General features: G+C 39.6%; 1 protein-coding gene across 3 annotated transcripts in view; it reads left to right on the plus strand.

Annotated features, from left to right (window-relative positions):
* The window catches only part of KLHL31 (kelch like family member 31), a 152,310-nt gene that overhangs the window by 96,750 nt on the left and 37,143 nt on the right, over positions 1-18,417 (plus strand). The window lies entirely within an intron of this gene.

The raw sequence follows: 18,417 nt of genomic DNA on the forward strand, positions 1-18,417 counted from the left end.
GCATCATATCACATGAGACGTATTACATGACCCATATCATTTGCAGGTGTAAGCAGCACAGTACCATGCTACCATATTGCAAAATCATATTACTTAAAACAGTTGCCTCAGGCAGGCAGTAATTTGTGACTGCCAAACAGCATTTTAAACACCAGGATCCCCTGAGACATTTGGTTTAACTGGATTCATTTAATTTTTAAATATTTTTAAAGTATTTCCACATTCTCAAAAAGTTGCCTTATATTTGGAATCAATTCAGATATTGGTCAAACTAACAATGATTTATTTGTAGTAAGGTGTAAGTTCATCAAACCACAGCTCCCCAAGGAAGCCCAATGACTTAGCATTGTCTTTCCATGGGCATTAAATTATGTGATTCTTTTAACGAAATGAAGGCACTATGATCCAAATGTTTGTGTTCACAAAAATTCATATTTTGAAATCCAAATCTCCAAGGCAATGGTATTAGAAGGTAGGACTTTTTGGGAAGTAATTAGGTCATGAAGGATTAGGGCCCTTATAAAATAGGCTCAAGGAAGCTACTTCACCTCTTCTACTGTGTGAGGATACAATGAACCAGGAAGTGGGCTTACCAGACAATGAATCTTTCAGCACCTTGATCTTGAACTTCCCAGCCTTAAGAACCATGAGAACTAAGTTTCTGTTGTGTATAAGCTATCCAGTCTATGGTATTTTAAAGGGAACAGGCCACACACACACACACACACACCCCTGAGATTACAGTACTTTGTTCTAGACATGAGCAAAAAAAAAAAAAAAAAAAAAAAAAAAAATCTATTCAGGTAAAATAAATTGATTTGCATACTAAGAAAAATTAAGAGAAATTCCTTCGCTAATGGGGGAAAAAATAACAACTTCCTCTTTTGTGAAATTCTCTTTCGTGCAAAGTCTAAATGATACTATCTTTGTGCATTCTTCTGATTGTTCCTTTACTGTAAGTTCCTAGCAGCGGAACTGTTGTGTCAAAGGGTGCTGCTGGAAGGCTTATAATACACGTTCCCAAACTGTCCCCCAGAAAGATGTGCCCCAGCTTTCTATAGGACCACTGGTTTCTGATACTCTTACCCTGGCTGGTATTATCCAAATGCTTTAAATTTTACCAATAGGAAGTGTGTTTAAATTCTGCTTGGTGGTGGAGGGATAAAATTTATGCTAAGGAGTAAAATTCATGCTAATAATGTAGAATTTTATTTTTCTTTCTTGAGAAAGTTATTAAATAACATTAAAACACCATGACAAGAAGAGAGAGAACATGTAAGAAAGGGGCTTTATCTGAACTTTTCATGGCACTTTTCCCTTTGAACAATGGGCCCTGCATTCTCATTTTGCTCTGAGCCCCACAAATTATGAAGCTGGTCCTGTCTCTGCCTCTTCCCCTCCATCCTTACTGCTACTTCCACAGTTCAGGCTTAAATCTACCTCCTGCACAGGCTCAACAGCCTCTTACCATCTCTCTACTTCCCATGTTAGTACCCTTCCACCACAACGCAGTCTCCAGTTTGCAGAAGTAATCTTTAAAAATGCAAGATCTCCTGGCATCTTCTCTGCTGTGTGGAAACTACTTAATAAAGTTTTAGCAACCGGCTCTCCAGCCTAGCAAGTCCTTGTAAGATCTAGCTTCTGCCCTGCTCCAGCCCTGTTATTTTCCAGTGACCCCCGTGCCCAGCCACAGAAGATTTCTCTTACTGCCTGTGCATTCCACGCTCTCCTGATGCTGGTCCCAGCACCGCTCCTTCCTCTGCCTTAAGTGCTCACTCCCCTGGCATTGGCTCCATATTAGGAGCTCACCCTTCAAATCTCAGTTCAGGTGATCTTATCTGCATTGCCTTCTCAGATGGGCAGTGTGCAATGTGCAATTTAAACTGTGCCAATGCCAGTTTTAAATACAGATATGAGCATTCAATCACGTGTAGAATCACCAAAATCACACCAGTCATGTTTTGTGGCTTATCCCAGCAGGTGCCTGGAGCTGGCCAAAGAGACAGCTATAGGTCAGATTTAGGAAGGTTGGAAGGAAGAGAAGAGAGTCCCAAGGCACAGAGCTGGCCGAGGGAACACTCCTGGGCACTACAACACTCGTGGGGCTAGTGCAGATCTCCACAGCTACCCAGGGGTCTCATCCCACAAAGTATAGCGTGAGTGTGTTTGCTCTGTCTGATAGCTTCTGGGCTCCCCTCCCACCAGCCAATGAGTCAATGTGCCACCCCATCAGGATTGAGGTCTGGAGAAGTCAAATCAGGTGGCTGCCTTTCCCACCAGCCTACAGCCTCAAACCCTCACAGATGGGTAACTCCCAAGGATCTTAAACCTCCATGCCAGGAGGGGCTGGGTACTGGATGGGGATAGGAGGGAAGCTTGCTCCCACCTAGAGACAACTTCCAGCTGCCCACCATGGACCTGCTAGACTAGACCTGCTAGCCTGGGACAGAGATAGCAGCCACAGCTTGTGCCTGACCCATCTGATCCTAAGCAGGAAGGTGAAGGCTGGGCAGCTAGGTCACTAGGAGGAGGCACAGAAGAGGACAACCCGAAACCCATCCACTGAAGACGGTAGAAGGCTGGATCATGCATGAACCCAGGCTCCTAGCCCCCTGGCACATGCTCCATTACTCCACTGAACTTTACTTAGAAAGCAGAAATGTGAAGAAAACATTAGGATAACTGCAGAGCATTAAACCCCAAGTATATAACCTTGCTGAGAGTGGGGCCCTGTCCAGGTGCACAGTTTGGATGGCTGTGAAGCTGGCCCTGGACAGAGATAAGAGATACTTAAGAGGTAAGGATGGTAAGGTGTTGGACTTCATTGTGGATGAGTGTTTGGTGGGAGGCATGAGGTCTGTGAAGAGAGAGAGGATCCTGTGATGACAACCAGTAGTTTTCTGTCTTGGGTGACAGACGGATGGTGATGCCATTATCATTACCCAGACGGGAAATGCAAGGAGGAACAAGAGTGTTTTTGTGTTTAGCTCCTTCAGAGTTTGGGTTGTCTACTTGCCTATTCTCCACGTACACTTCCATATTCAATGGACAGTTGACTTTCAAAGAAAAACAAAAGATTCCTAAATAATATGTGAGACTTGAGCATGTAAAAAATTCCATGGAAATCTCTTGACCCAGACTGACACCTGAGTAACAGAAAAATTAAATTAAGCTATTCTTTAACTTAACATTAAAATTAAATTTTGGAGAATTTCCCAGTGCTTTTAAAAGGAAAGGAAACATCTTGCCTTGTGTGACTCTCCTATTTCCTCGGCATACTCAGTAGAGACTTATTCAGGTTCAATGACTGGGTCATAGTAATAAATTAGCTGAAAATAAAATTTCTGCTGAAATATTAAGCATGGAGATATTAATTCACAATGACTTAAGGTGAAGATTTTCTGAAGCTTTCTGTATTTTAAAAGTAGGCATCTAAAACATGAAAGTAAACATGTTATTCATTCATTTATTTATTCACTTAACAAATATTTGTACTGAGAACGTACTGTGTGCCAGGCTGGAAGTACAGAGCGAAGCACAAAGCATAGGCTGTTCTGGTACAAGAGCATTCTCATGGTGGGAGACCTAAAAAAAAAAAAAAAAAAAACCCTGAATACATTAAAGTAGTTTTTTATGCCTAATTTACACCTATATTTTGCTGAATTCGGGATTCCAGAATGGCTCTGGAATCAGCCATTTCTATGAGGAACCCTGATTCCTTTTAGCAGAATTTAGAGCCTTCTTGCTAAAGGAGTGTCGCTGCTACTGGGTTCTCAGTAAACAGAGCTCTATCTCTCTCGTTATCTGCACAGGCACACAAAATAAATTTACGTCAATAATGCCAACTCTATTCAAACACCACAGGGTTCATTCTCTTTTCCTCCCTTTCCATATTCATATATCCCTCTTCACTGACAGTGAGAAACTTGGCGCCCATTACTTTTGATCTGCTTACTTACCCAATCAATCCCTCCCTATAACCAAGTTCTTATTGCTGCTGCCAGCCTCCCTTACCACGTATGCTCCCTTCAGGCCACGCATGCTGCCACATCCATGCTAGGTCCCACTGGTGAGTGGGTGCCCTCCTCACTCCGCTTGTGCCTTTATGGCCTGCACTGAGCCAACCACTGCATGGGCACCATCGTCACCCAGCATTGGCATCAACACCCGGAGTCAGGCTGCTCTCCGTTGGGTACCTCTTCCTTCCACTTGAACTCCAATGTGAACCGAGTAATAGGCCACTTACTCTTCCACGTGGACAGCCTCCTCACTGGTCTATGAGCCTGCAATCTTATCTACCTTATCAAACAGGTGATACAAGCAAAGAACAAAGACCAGCCAGCTAGCATATGCATTATTTAAGGGAGTAGAGCAGGAGAGGAAACTTTGCATGTCAAACAGCTCCTGCCACAAAGCAATCTTTCACTCTTTAACTTTTCTCCCCTGTACGCCCCCGCCAGTTTATTAAAGACAGTCATCTTCTATTAATCAAATTGAAATTTAACTAACAGCAGTGATCATTGGTAACCAGAACAATAAGTTAAAGGACATTCTATTGTACTCCAAACATTTTTTTTTTTTAAACCAAAAATAAGCCAGGTTTAAGGATTCTGTGTTGCTGTTTTTCAGAAAATTCCTCTGGGGTCAGGTTGAGCTACAAAGAAAGCAAGTTCTACTTCAGTCAGCCCCTTGTAAAGGTCTTTTGTTTGGCTGGTTTTGTTTTATTTTTATCTGGAAGACTTCCCAGAGCTTATTATATAAGGAGAATAAGTTAAAACGTACTAAAAATAGACTGATTGACGGAACTCTGAGAAATAAATAATCTACTGACTTTCCAAAGAGCCTTTAATGTAAAGCAGAGTTCTCTATTTAATGACATTCTACCTTTTTGATTCCTCTCACTATAGTCATCCTTGATATGAGTGCCTGAGAACACTTGCCCTTGACTTTTTCCCTTGACTTTGCTTTCCAGCCTAATCCTAGATTTCCTTCCTAACATAATTATAAACTCTGGGATTCCCCTTGAGACCAAGGATGTAATCCTAGTGTAATTGACAGTCTTCAGTGCCCAGACATCATCTGTCACAGCCTGGAGCACATATGGAGAAAAAGAATGGGGCGTGTGTGCACAGGTATGTGTGGAGAACCCACAGTGCATAGCCAACCTTCTCTCTCTCGCTCTCTCTCTTATTTTTTTTTTTTTGAAATAGATTATTGCTTTGTCACCAAGGCTGAAGAGCAGTGGCACGACCTCAGCTCACTGCAACTTCCACCTCCTGGGTTCAAGCGATTCTCACGCCTCAGCCTTTTGAGTAGCTGGGATTAATGCCATTTGCCATGTCACCCGGATAACTTTTGTATTTTTGGTAGAAAAAGGGTTTTACTTTGTTGTCCAGGCTGATCTCAAACTCCTGACCTCAAGTGATTCTCCCACCTCAGCCTTCCACAGTGCTGGGATTACACCATGCCCAGCCCACCAGCCATCTCTTCCTATCATTGCCTGAGTCACTTTAGGTCCCTTATTGGCCACATCCTAGGTATGACTTTGAGATAAAGAGAAGATGACTTAGAAGCCTCTTTTGCTCAGCACTAGACCACAATTTAAACTCATTATAGATGTGGTATATGTTACCCAAGCATCAACCCCAAATTTGAGGGTTTATGTCAGGATTCTCTCACTGGCTCTATGGGCTGAATCCAGCCCCTTAAAAATGTTTGTATGTGTCCAGCAGAGCATTTAGGAAGTGCATGTGAATGCCACCAGCAGGGTGTGCCCTCCCGAGGCTGGCCCAATGGCTCCCATCTCTGCCCTGCAGCAGCCACTACACCCTTTCTACATACACTGTCTGTTGCAAGGGATGTGACATAGAACCATACACATAGGTTCCTTTATTTATTACACCATCTTTTCACCCATCCCTGTTGTTTCAAGAGGCCTTATAATAATTTTTTCTCTGCCTCTCCTACCTTTTATCATGCATTCCTTTTTACTGTTCACTTAGCCACAAGCTCCAATTGTTTTAGAGTCTGGCTCTGCCCATAGTTTTTGTAGACAGGGAGCCAGATTCAATCATGAGATCTGGCTTTATTCTAGACTCTGCCCTGATGAGTTGAGTGGCATTGAGCAGGTCACCTGGAACTCCAGCATCTACTTCCCCATCCCAAAGTAAAGGGACGGAAACAGATCTCGATTTCCTACCAAGTGTCATATGGTGTACTCTCAGATGTTTTTGGCCACAATCCAAATAAATGAAAACAACAGAGAAAAGGTAACATCTACTATATTCACTCAACATCTATTAGTTGAGAAAAAAGTACGTGCTGGGGATACAGAGATGAATAAGACAGATAAGGTCACTGTATTAGAGGGACACAGCACACAAAAAAACAAAGAACCACAGATAATGCTTAAGTGCTCTGCAGGGAGTAAAGCATGCTAATCTGGGGAAGGGTGACTGAGCAGGGACTGAGGAGGTCAGGGAGGCCATGTCCAAAGAGATGACACTTCAGCTGTGACCTGAGTGAGAAGTAGCAGAAAGCCATACAAGTAATATTCAAGGCAGAGAGAACACCAAATGCAAAGGCGTGTTCCAGGAACAAAACCAGGCCAGTATGTCTGGAGTGCGTTAGACAAGGGAGGAGAATGTACAAAAGAAGGTGAGCAAAGAAGGCAGAGATCGGATCATGAAGGGCTGTGTGGACACTGACAATAGGAATCCACTGGAGGAAGGTAACAGAGAAATGACGTGGAAATTTCTATGTGTCTGCTAAGTGCATATGAATGGCAGCAGGGACTTTAAGGCAGCGGAGATGGAGAAAACAGGCAAATTTGGTTATATTTTGGAGGTAGACCTTCAGGACTTGCTGAAAGATTGTTGTGTGGGGGGAAGAAGGTGAGTCATTCAGAATCACTCTCGGGTATTAGGATTGAGGAACCGAATGAATGCTGTTCTTACAAGGGTTGGTATTAGCAGAACCTCCAATCACAGGCATTAAATCCAAACTCTTCCAAACTTCTCCTTACATCTCCTTGCTTATCTCATATGTATCAAAGCTTTATTCTCCCATCCAACACATACTTATTAATTGCCTGTATGTTTCAGGCACTATTTTAAAGTAACATAGCTATTTGGTTAATTTTAGTGTGGTTGTTTAAAACAGCTTAAATTGGAGCCTACTTAATCGGTAACCTAAGCTACTGGAGAAATGAATTCTTTTTTTAGTATTGGCAGACATTTGCAACAAATGAAGATGCCTTAGCTCAGTGCCAGCTGTGAGCAAATAGTTTCTGTTCTCGGTTTGTGCTAATCTAGAAATTCACGGGAAATAGCCAGGATAAGGCTTGGGAATGTCTTGTCCTTGTTAAACTCTGTCCAGCTGTACTGCTCAGCACTCGCAACTGAAAATTTTACTTCCTGGAGAGGAGTGGCGCAGATTCTTACTAATAGCCTCTTCTGGAGGCTGCTAGTGGGGGATATGCTCAGGCCAGTCAGCTCCTTAAAATGATTACACTTGTTGCTGCTTTTGTAGATTACAGCTCTCAGCATGCTCTATGCAGTGTTTTTAGGTATGCAGATCTAAAGCTCAGTTCACCACTTATTAAACCTCAAGTCATATGGAGTTACACTAAGAATTGAGACCCTTTACAACTGAAGCAAAAGAAAAGTAAAAGCCTGTTTAACCGACTTGAAGAAAAAAAAAAAACTGCACACAAACCCTGACTTACTCAACTGTGTAAATATTTCTGCTCTCTTGGGATTATCATTTTAAGATTCTTGTGATAAACAGGTGCAAAGGCATTCACTGAGGTTGGCCCACTTCCAAATGGTAAAAGCCCCATCTAAACTGAACATTTTTAGCTGCCACTTTCAGACATTTCAGCTCATTTCCACTTGAGCAAGGCCCAGGCTCACGTCCAAGTTTACTCCTAGCGTTAGTCCCTTGTGTGATTGCAGCTATATTGTAAAGTTGTCTACTTTTCGTGCTCGAATGGCTCACAAACACTTCCTCACACCCCAGATTTCACCCTCCCAAACTCACAAAGTGATAGCTATTATACCAGAGTAATAGGATATCGAGTAAATGCTTTCTCCTGTTGTAGGGAATTTTGCTTAGTCTCAAAGAGGAGGGAAAAAGGCACTACTACATCCTACATTTAGCATCTGAGGCCAGCCACAGATATGCTAGAGAAACACCAATTGAAGAACCAGTTCTTTGTGCCCCAACTCACCCACCGCTATCCCAGCCATTATAAGAAGACAATCAGGCAGCGGAGGGGAAGGTAGTCTCCTCTCCTCAGATTCTGGGCAGAAAGGGAGTTTTGCTTCCCTTTCCTCTGTTTCAATAGGTCTAGCCAAGCTGAATCAGGGAAAGGAGAATTGAGAGGGATGGCAGGGCTGAGAGGGAGCAGCCAAGGAACCACCTACACATCCAGCATTTGGCATGGCAGGATACACAAGTATCCCTTGAATATGGTGGGAACATGGAAGTTTACTAGGACTGAGTGTCTTTCTGATAGCTCTCCCAAGAGACAGCCACCCAGTGGCAAAAGGTAGCAAGGGGTGAACTAGAGAAAGCATTGGAAAGGACATCATAGGTGTTAATTTTATTGCAATGCAGGTAGTCCTCAGTAGCCTCAAAATACATAAATATTAGAATATGGGGCTTCTCTGATGTCTACGAAGTAGGAGGATAAAAAGGTGACTAGGATAAAGGTACTTATATTTCAATTAGATGATTCAAATAATTTAAATACTAAAGAAATTGATATTAAACAATTTATAGATAAGAGTATCTCCATACTCACCCCAGTGGCTTTGTATATGGTAATGAGCAAGTGCTATTTATTGCCAAAGAATTTTCCCTTGTTACCAAGGAACTGAAATTACCTTTACCAGGATAAAATTCTTCTTGAAGCTTTTTACTGTGTTTGAACACATGAAACACCTAAGATTTTCTCTTACGACCCTTTTAAGAACATTCTGGGGTTGAATGTGCCCTTTGATGGTAAGCTTTTCAGGTTCAAACTTTCAGGTGACAATGGCTTCACGCTACTGCTGTTCTAATGTTTGGTATCAATGTAAAGACCACACAAGTCCCACTGAAAAATATCTTTTCTGTAAATTGGATCGTCTCTCAACCGTATATTTACAACTCTAGATGCGTGTTGGAGTTTTTTGTATCATTTCACTGCCATCAGGTTGACATCTCATTCATCATAGGCTTGTCACATTCATTGCGTTATGTCTATGGACAAATTAAAACAGTTTGGTTATCACATAAATTGTGAGTTGGAGTCAGGAACGCAAGCCATGCTCAGTATGTAAAAATCATGGGAGTGTGTATGTGTATGGAAGAATTTTATTATAGCATATATTTCCACATATATTCATAAAAACAGATTCTATATGTTTGTACAAATACAGATTTGAAAATAATTCACACCAAAATACTCTAATTTTAACCTTTCAAATTGCTTTTGTGGTATGGACCAATATGATGTTTACCTCACATAATGCCCACTCTGCAAGTAAGGCACACTTTTGTCTTTTTTTTTTTTTTAATTATCAACATTTTTCCCATATATCCTTTTATGTAGACTAAAAAATAATCACCAGTGCTTGTATAATAAAATGTGATTTCATCCCATTCTAGCATGCCATAGTAAGGAGAAAGCTTGGGTTGGACTATTGTGTGTGCCTACCTAAGTTTCCCAGTAACTGATATTTCTTAGTCTGGCCCTTTTAATATATATGATTTCAGAACTTAGATACTATGTTCTTAGTGTGACAGTCAGCCTGCTGTATGGACTAATAATTTTGATTATTTAAATTTTATGAATGATGCAAGGGAGACCAAAAGAATGTTTGAATAGTATACATGTAACTAACCTCTTTAAAATAGAATCCGACAGATCCTTCAAACGCATCTTTTTTTTATTGCATTTTAGGTTTTGAGGTACATGTGAAGAACATGCAAGATTGTTGCATAGGTACACACATGGCAGTGTGATTTGCTGCCTTCCTCCCCATCACCTAAATCTGGCATTTCTCCCCATGCTATCAAAAGCATCCTTAAATCTATTGCAGATGAATGGGAAAAATGCTGAACGTCATGCTTTGTTGTTATTGTCAATTGTATTACAGCATGAAAGCATTTTTTTTTTACAACGCAAACTACTAATTTGTTTCACTTTCCATGTCAAACAAATTAGATTTCATGGTGTAGTCACTGTCAGTCATAGGCCTGAATAAATCCTACCCCACTCCATGCTTTCTTATCCCCCTTGCCCTATTTTATTTTTCTGTATAGTCTTGAACATCATCTGACATGACAAGGACCACCCACGGGGCAAGAGGACCCCAGAGCAGGGCTTGCTGTTCCACCTTCCCGGAATGATTCTTCCACATGGCTCCTACTTGTCATTCATTGCTCAGTCCAAATGTCATCTCCTTGGAGAGGCATTTGCCCCTCTGGAGCCCACGCTCAGAGAAGGAGTATTGACACAAATGGGTGGGGGAATGAGGGAAGGGGCAGGTGCTGGGGTGGGTTGTATTTGTTTATTACCTGTTATTTTTCTGTCCTCTGCATTCTCTTCATGAGAGAAGATGTTTTCGCTTATTTTATTCATTGTTTACCCTGCCCCTAGAACAGTGCCCTGTCTGCAGCACCAGAGACAGCCAGTAAATAGTTGCTGAGTTCACGAGAGAAAAAATGAACATGGGCTTTACTACCAGAGACAGGTTTAAGACCAACCTACCCCACTTACTTGTTGCAAACTGGATGAAGTTATTATTTTTATGTTGGGAATATCTTTTCATTTTTCTGATCATAAAAAATGATACATATTTATTATAAGATAGATAATATAGAAAACCATAAGAAAAAAACCACAATCCCAAGTCTCACCCAAAATTTGTTAATATTTTTGGTATTTAACTGTAATGTCTGAGCTTAGTTCCCACACATAAGAAATTTGAATTGTTAATTTGCAGAACTGTTGTGGAGAATAGAGGTAATGTATAAAAAATGACTTTCCCTAGGTGCTCAAGAAATTAGTTGCTATTATTTGTCTAGATGGAACACAAGCGTATATTTACCTCCAGACCCACAGGAAATACTCTGTAATTTTGAGGCAAATTCAAAAAACTTTAGCTCAATTTTCAGAGGTTTATAGGGATTAATATTGTCAAAAACAGTTACCATCAGAGATTATCAGATCCTAAGCGAGAACTTCTAAAGCTGCTAGTGATACTAAGGTTGGGGAGAGAGGTTATCTTGTCTCCTTTAAGAGAGGAATGCATATGCAATAATTAAAACTGACATTTTAAAGTGTTTACTATGCACCAGGCTTTATGCTAAGTGCTGTTTTCAGGTTCTTTGTTATTTAAGTGCACAGTATCCATGTGCAGTAGTTACTATTATTATCCTTGTTTTACAGATGAGGAAACTGGAGCTTAAAGAGTTAGGTAGTAACTTGTTCAGGTCATAGGGCTTGAAAATAAGGAAACCACAATCTAAACCCTGGATCTCACTCTGAAGCCCTAATTCATGGAACATTGTGGAATAATATTCAGAACGAATGTGTTATAAACAGGCGGCTGTCTACATGCAGCCTGAAAGGATGCCAAAGTAGGAATAATGCCCAGAGGATCAGGGGGATCTGTGTCATGGTTAATAGACATGAGCATTCTGTCCCACCCTGCTATAAATTTACAGGAGGATTAATCAGCCAGTTGACTTTTATTCATATGAATCTGGCCTGTAAATCCTGATCACCACAAGATAAACTGACAAATATATCATTCCTCAGACTCCAAGGTTCAGTTTCAGACTTTGAACTCATAGCGACTCCACTAAGGTGCAGGTTTCCACTGAAGCCAAGACAGAGCCTCTGCCCTATCTCAGCAGCAGTGTCAGTTATCTCATCGGGAAAGCAAGAAAGATGATTAGAAAATATATAGTTATGTTCAAGAAAATGTTTTAATGCAGTGATGAGAATTGAATTCCTGACATGTCAATTAGCCTGTAGTGCTCTCATGGAAGGATTCTTTGACTGGCTGAGCATGCACAGATCATATTGATAACCAGTCTGTTGGGAAGCCAGAGCACTCAGAAGTACGCCAAATGTATCCTCCTCTGAACCCTACCCTGCTTTCACCCTTGGGCCTCTGAACTCACATTCTATTTATTGCTTCCTGCTTCACCAAGATTCCAGTATTCTTGTTTCTAACATCAGTCCAAGGCTTTGCCTTCTATTCTCCAAAGCTCCCTTTTTGTGAATGCTTGCTCTTAGTATTCTTTACCTTAGACTGTATCTTATTCTACATTAATGCAGAAACTGAACTCTGTTGAAAGTGCACACTCAGAAGAAATATTGTTGAAAGAAATTAAAGGACTTTGGCATCAGACTAAGTTGGATTGGAAGCTCCATTACTGACCAGCCATACAGAGTTGACTAAGTCCTGAGAACCAATTCTTTTTCCTGGGAAAATGGAGGTAATTACCTCTTATCCTGCAGGCTTATTGGGACTAAATAAAATAATGAATGGGCAGGGGTCTGTGGCAGCGCTGAGATATTTTAGGTTCTTAATAGTCGTAGCTTTTTATCTCAAAGCTGTTTACATGACTGTCTAGACAAGGGGTCAGAAAATTATTTCTATAAAGGAGCAGAGAGTAAATACTTCAGACTTGTGGGCTTATATAGACTCTGTCGCAACCACTCACTCATGCCAGTAAAGCTAACTGGGTATGTAAATTTGGACCAGGGTTGTAAATGACTTTTGGATTTCATAATGAAATTGCAACCCAATACTAGACTTACTTTAGTTCAGTCACTAAGAAATTCTCTAACTCTTTCCGTTTCTCCTGTAATCTTACGTACAAACATAAATCAAAAAGCTTCTTTGTACCTCATTCTGCTTTTAATTTAGAGGAAAATCTATGCTGTCTCCAAAATGGCATAAACCTTCCTTAAATCTGTCCAGCTTACCATCTCAGGAGTGAGTGGCCAATGTGTAATAGTTTCCTGCTAGTCTTAGAATGACTCCATGTTGCACTATTCTAGGTATAAATTCTGGTTGGAAAAAATAAAAGTGTGTCTAAATGCCTTATAAGTTTTATTTTAAAATTTTACAAAAAAAATTTTCACATACATGTGTGACTTGACTTTTTACCTTCAAAGAGCCTGCATATATGAAAATCTGGTTGCACAACATTTCTTTCCTCAGGCTCAGCTGAAATGTAACCCTAGGCCAAGGTCAACAGCAACCACCCAAAGCATTTCTTTCTTCCTTCTTGATTAAACAATTCATCATGACTGGCTAATAGCCCTGGAGATATCACTGGGACAAAGAATAAAAACAATGTCATAAGCTTTGTAAAATGACAAGAAGCAGTGCTATCAACCTTTTATGGAAACTCTCACCAAGGACCTACAAAGTGTCATTTATCCTTTGGAGGAACTCTTCAGAATAGGTCATCCCATTTTATATTTAAAGATGCTAGGATCAAAGGCTATGGACAGCTGCCCAAGTTCATCTAAATAATAGTTAATCACATTGAATTTAATGTCTGGGACATCCCAGCTCTGGATGATCTTGTTGCTAACACCACACCAAGATGCTCCTTATAAAGACTGGGATAGTGACTTTATTTATTTATTTATTTTTATAGAGATGGGGTTTCACCATGTTGGCCAGGATGGTCTCCATTTCCTGACCTTGTGATCCACCCACCGTGGCCTCCCAAAGTGCTGGGATTGTAGGTGTGAGCCGCCACACCAGGCCGGGAAGATAATTTTATAGTGAGAAGCTTTGAAATCTCCAACTTTGAATTTACCCTATGTTTTTTACTTAAAACTGCTTTTGCTTTACCATCAGCATTCATAAATCACTTATTGAATTCAATTGTGCCCAATTTTTCTTGTTGTTAAAACAGATACTTCAGTTACAGCGTGGGTTATATAGGCTCTCCTGAAAAATCTAAATATTTCTTCCCTATGATAAGTCTATCAAATTCTCAAAGAAATTGATATATAAATATACATTTAGAATAATATTCAGTTACATATTAGGGACTCCCAATGTCAATGAGTAAATATTGCCAGAACATTACATAAAATATTATTAATAAAAAATTCTTCATTACATTCACATTTGCCCATTTTATTATACTTTTAGGAATTCTGGACAGCTGCAGTTTATGATTAAGAGAGATGGGAAGGTGAATTAAAATCAATGTCAGTTATAACATTGGCTATACGTTGGAAACACCTAGGGAGCTTTAAAATATACTGTGTCTTACACCTAGAGGTTCTGATAAAATTGGTCTGTTTGAGGCCTCAGTATCAGGATTTTTTAAGTGCCCCTTCTTGTCCAGGTAATTCTAAAAAGCAGTTGAGAATTACCAAAAATAATTTGTTCATTAATTTAGTGGTAAGAGAAGTAAATATATAGAGAAATACCACTAGGGAAATGTTTAGTTGAGTTAAGAAGATAATATTAACTTGAGAAGTTCTTTTTATTTTAAATACTTTTTACATGATACGTGAAAACAAACTTTTTAAAAGGGGTGACTACTATCTGCCTGGACTTGTCTAAGTGCCTGACATGTGCTATCTCATGTGACCAAAATCATACTTTAAAAAAGTATAGCTTTAAATACACACACACACACACACACACACACACACACACACACACACACGTGTATATGCCTATAGTAAAACAAGGAAAACTAAATACAAATGAATCCAGCCCTAAATTTAAGAAACTGGAAAACAGCAACAAATAAAATCAAAGAAAGAAGATAATGAAGGAAGAAAATAACAAAGATAAAAGCAGAAACCAAGCAAATGGGAAATTTAAAGCAAAAAATGATGAACAATTAGTGAAATCAAGATTTGAAAAGAAAAATACCATAGACAAATCTAATCCAGCAAACATGATCAACACAGAAAGAAACAGAAACAACATTAGAGATTCAAAAAGAAGAGTCTGTAACTACAAGTACAGTGGAGAATTAGACAATTATAAGAACATACTACAGTCAACTTAATACCAGTAAGTTTATATAATCTATAACATTTTTCTTGTCTATAAAACCTTAAATTATTAAGATTAACTCAAAAAGATAGAATAGTAATAGAACAAAAACCATAGGAGAAAACAAAGAAACAACTACTCACCTACTGCTAATAGGAACGCCCACTTCACAATGAAGCATGAATTTTTTCCCATTAAAGGAGACTTCCTAGACATCTCCCTGCAAACTTCCCAGAACAACTCATTTAGTCCCGTGGTTAAGAGAGTTTGGGAAAGGTAACCTTTTAGATGGAAAGGAAAAGAAAGGGTGGAAAGGATGAAGAGAATAGTTATTGGGAGGAGGCTAGAAAAATTTGCTACACCAGCAATAATCAATTAGATAAAGTAATGGAAGAAAGATACTGTAGTAAAAAATTAAAAGTCACAAAACCACACCAATAAGAAATGTACATTGTATTATTTTAATTATGAAACGTTGTTGAAGAACAAAAGGAAGACCTAAATAAAAGCACTGGCTGCTTCAATATTCGAAAATGTCAACACTTCACAAATTAATCAGTGAAGTAAGTACAATGCCAATCAGAATTATAAGAGAGTTATTTTAGAGAATTTTTTAAGATAGTTGTAACATTCACATGGAAGATAAAATTCACAAGACTAGACAAAGAAACTCTGACAGAGAAAAAACAGTGAGCTGTCAGTTGTCCTCCAGATATCATAACATACTCTAAAGCTATTATAATTAAAATAGTGTGGTAGGCCAGGCACGGTGGCTCACAGCTGTAATCTCAGCACTTTGGGAGGCTGAGGTGGGTGTATCACCTGAGGTCAGGAGTTTGAGACCAGTCAGGCCAACATGGTGAAGCCTCATCTCTACTAAAAAAAAAAAATACAAAAAATTAGCTGGGCATAGTGGTGGGCACCTATAATCCCGGCTACTCAGGAGACTGAGGTGAGAGAATCACTTGAACCCAGGAGGCAGAGGTTGCAGTGAGTGGTGATCACGTCACTGCACTCCAGCCTGGCAACAAAGAGAGATTCTGTCTCAAAAAAAGAAAAGAAAAGAAAAAATCAGGTTAGACCTACCATGCTATCTCGTTTAATTCTCACAGCTTCACCAATTAATGTTATATAGAAATTACAGCATTTAACTAGGGAATGACAGATGTAAAGAAATAGGGAACATAATGCATAGTTCTGTCAGTTGGCATATTTAATTATGTTTTCTGTTGCTATCTCACAAAAAGGAATGAATTTTCAGACATATAATTTCTGTGTTATCCCCTCTACTAATGCTATATATGTTATTCACAATAGTTCAGAATCCATTCACTCACTTACTTGAAAAGTATTTATTGTTTCCTGATCAAAGACACTTCTAAGTCCTAGGAGTAAAGTCGTAAACAAAATTTAGTTGTTTCCCTTGTGGAGCTTGCTTTAGTAAGAGACAAATAATAAATAAATAAATAGTGATAATTATAATGGAAAACAGGGGAATACGGTGTGCCAATGGGCAAGACGCTTAGATGCAGGCACGAGGAGCCCTGGGCCCTGCACATGCCTCCTCTAGCCATGACCCACCTCACGGGGCTGGAATTCTGAGAGCCGGGGGGACATGCCTACATGTAGCCCACAGCACTGCCTGACTGACAATTATGCTCCAGGTTGCCCAGGATCATGGAATTACCTGCACTAAGAGAGGGCCTGATTGGCCTCATCCTTTCAAAAATGAAGCTCACCACAGGTCTGTGCACCTGTAGGCCCAATGGGAAGTGAAAGGTAGCTTTTGAAGAGGCGTGTTGAGGGCGCTAGGACAGGCTGACTGTGGTGTTCACATGTGTGTGCATGAAGCTTTACTGGACCTTAGACATAGGATATGTTGGTCTCCATTTATATGTTTGTCCAGCCCTGCGTAAGTCTGAAACAGGTCTTGCCAGGGGAATTAGAGCTGGGGGATTCTATTTTATATAAGCAAGGCAGGGAAATCCCCTATTAAGGTGAATAAGTAGAGAGTTACAGAAAGAAAGAGCATTTCATATAGCTAGCAAAATGAACAAGTGAGGAGATCAAATTTCAATCCAGAAGAAAAAGCAAATCAACCTGTCCAAACCCAAACTGCATACACATTTGTGTAAAGGAGTCACATGAGAAATGTTCTTAGAAAGTTTTCTTAAGAAATCTCAATTATGTGGATCATGATCTATTCAGCCTTCTAAATGGAATCATAAACCCCTAGCAATCTCCACATCACCTGCGCTGTGAGAGTGATTCTGGCTGAAGCCTGAAATGGAACGGCTGAGCGTGCAGTGAGGTCAGCAGCTATGTGTGGTGTGAAGAGAGAGGGTTTGTTACACTGAACTATAATTGGGTGGTAGAAATGTCAGCAAGCCAGGCTTGCAGCAATAGATGGGACCAAACTGAACTCAATAACTCTCAGCAGCAGAAGTTACATTAGCATTTCTGCACATTAGTGAAAAGCACACAGCTCCTTATAAAACAAACTCCCACCAAAAGAGCTTTGCATGTTGAAGGCATTTATTCTTTTAGAAAGTACACCCAGTTAGTTACACCGTATGATTACGATTATGTAAAAGAAACTTGCAAATTATAAAAAGAGTGTGAAAACTGATGCAAGCAAAATGATACTAGTCATTAGTAGTGGGGGTAATTTTTTTAGATTTCTAATCTTCTTTTTTGAGTACTTATGAGTTTCATAGTTGAAAGTAGAAATTTTAATGAATGAATTTTTTGCCAAATCAAAGCTCCATAGCTCCAAAGATAATTCATAAAATGATTAGACCTTATGAAACTTTGGTAAGCTGCTTAATTGGGAGAAAAATATACTTAAATCAGCAGCTATTATATATTGGCAATAATTAGAATGATGATTTGGAAAAGTATATATATTTACATATATGTGTACATATTTAAAATACATATGTATAAATATGTGTATATGTGTTTATATATGTAAATACATATATGACATGTGCTATCTAAATATAGGCTGGGTGTAGTGGCTTATGCCTGTAATCCCAGCACTTTGGGAGGCCGAAATGGCGGATCACCTGAGGTCAAGAGTTTGAGACCAGTCTGGCCAACATGGCAAAACCCTGTCTCTATTTAAAATAGAAAAATTAGCCGTACGTGGTGGCATGTGCTATAATCCCAGCTACTCAGGAGGCTGAGGCAGGAGAATTGCTTGAAGCCAGGAGATGGAGGTTGCAGTGAGCCAAGATCGTGCCACTGGACTCATGGGCAACAGAGTGAGACTCTGTCTCGAAAAATATATATATAAATATGTATAAAGATATATTTATTCCTGGATGAATATATATAATATATATTCATGTATATAATATATATATTCATC

Source organism: Saimiri boliviensis, chromosome 4, assembly GCF_048565385.1.
Source record: "Saimiri boliviensis isolate mSaiBol1 chromosome 4, mSaiBol1.pri, whole genome shotgun sequence".
In the NCBI taxonomy this organism is placed as follows: domain Eukaryota; kingdom Metazoa; phylum Chordata; class Mammalia; order Primates; family Cebidae; genus Saimiri; species Saimiri boliviensis.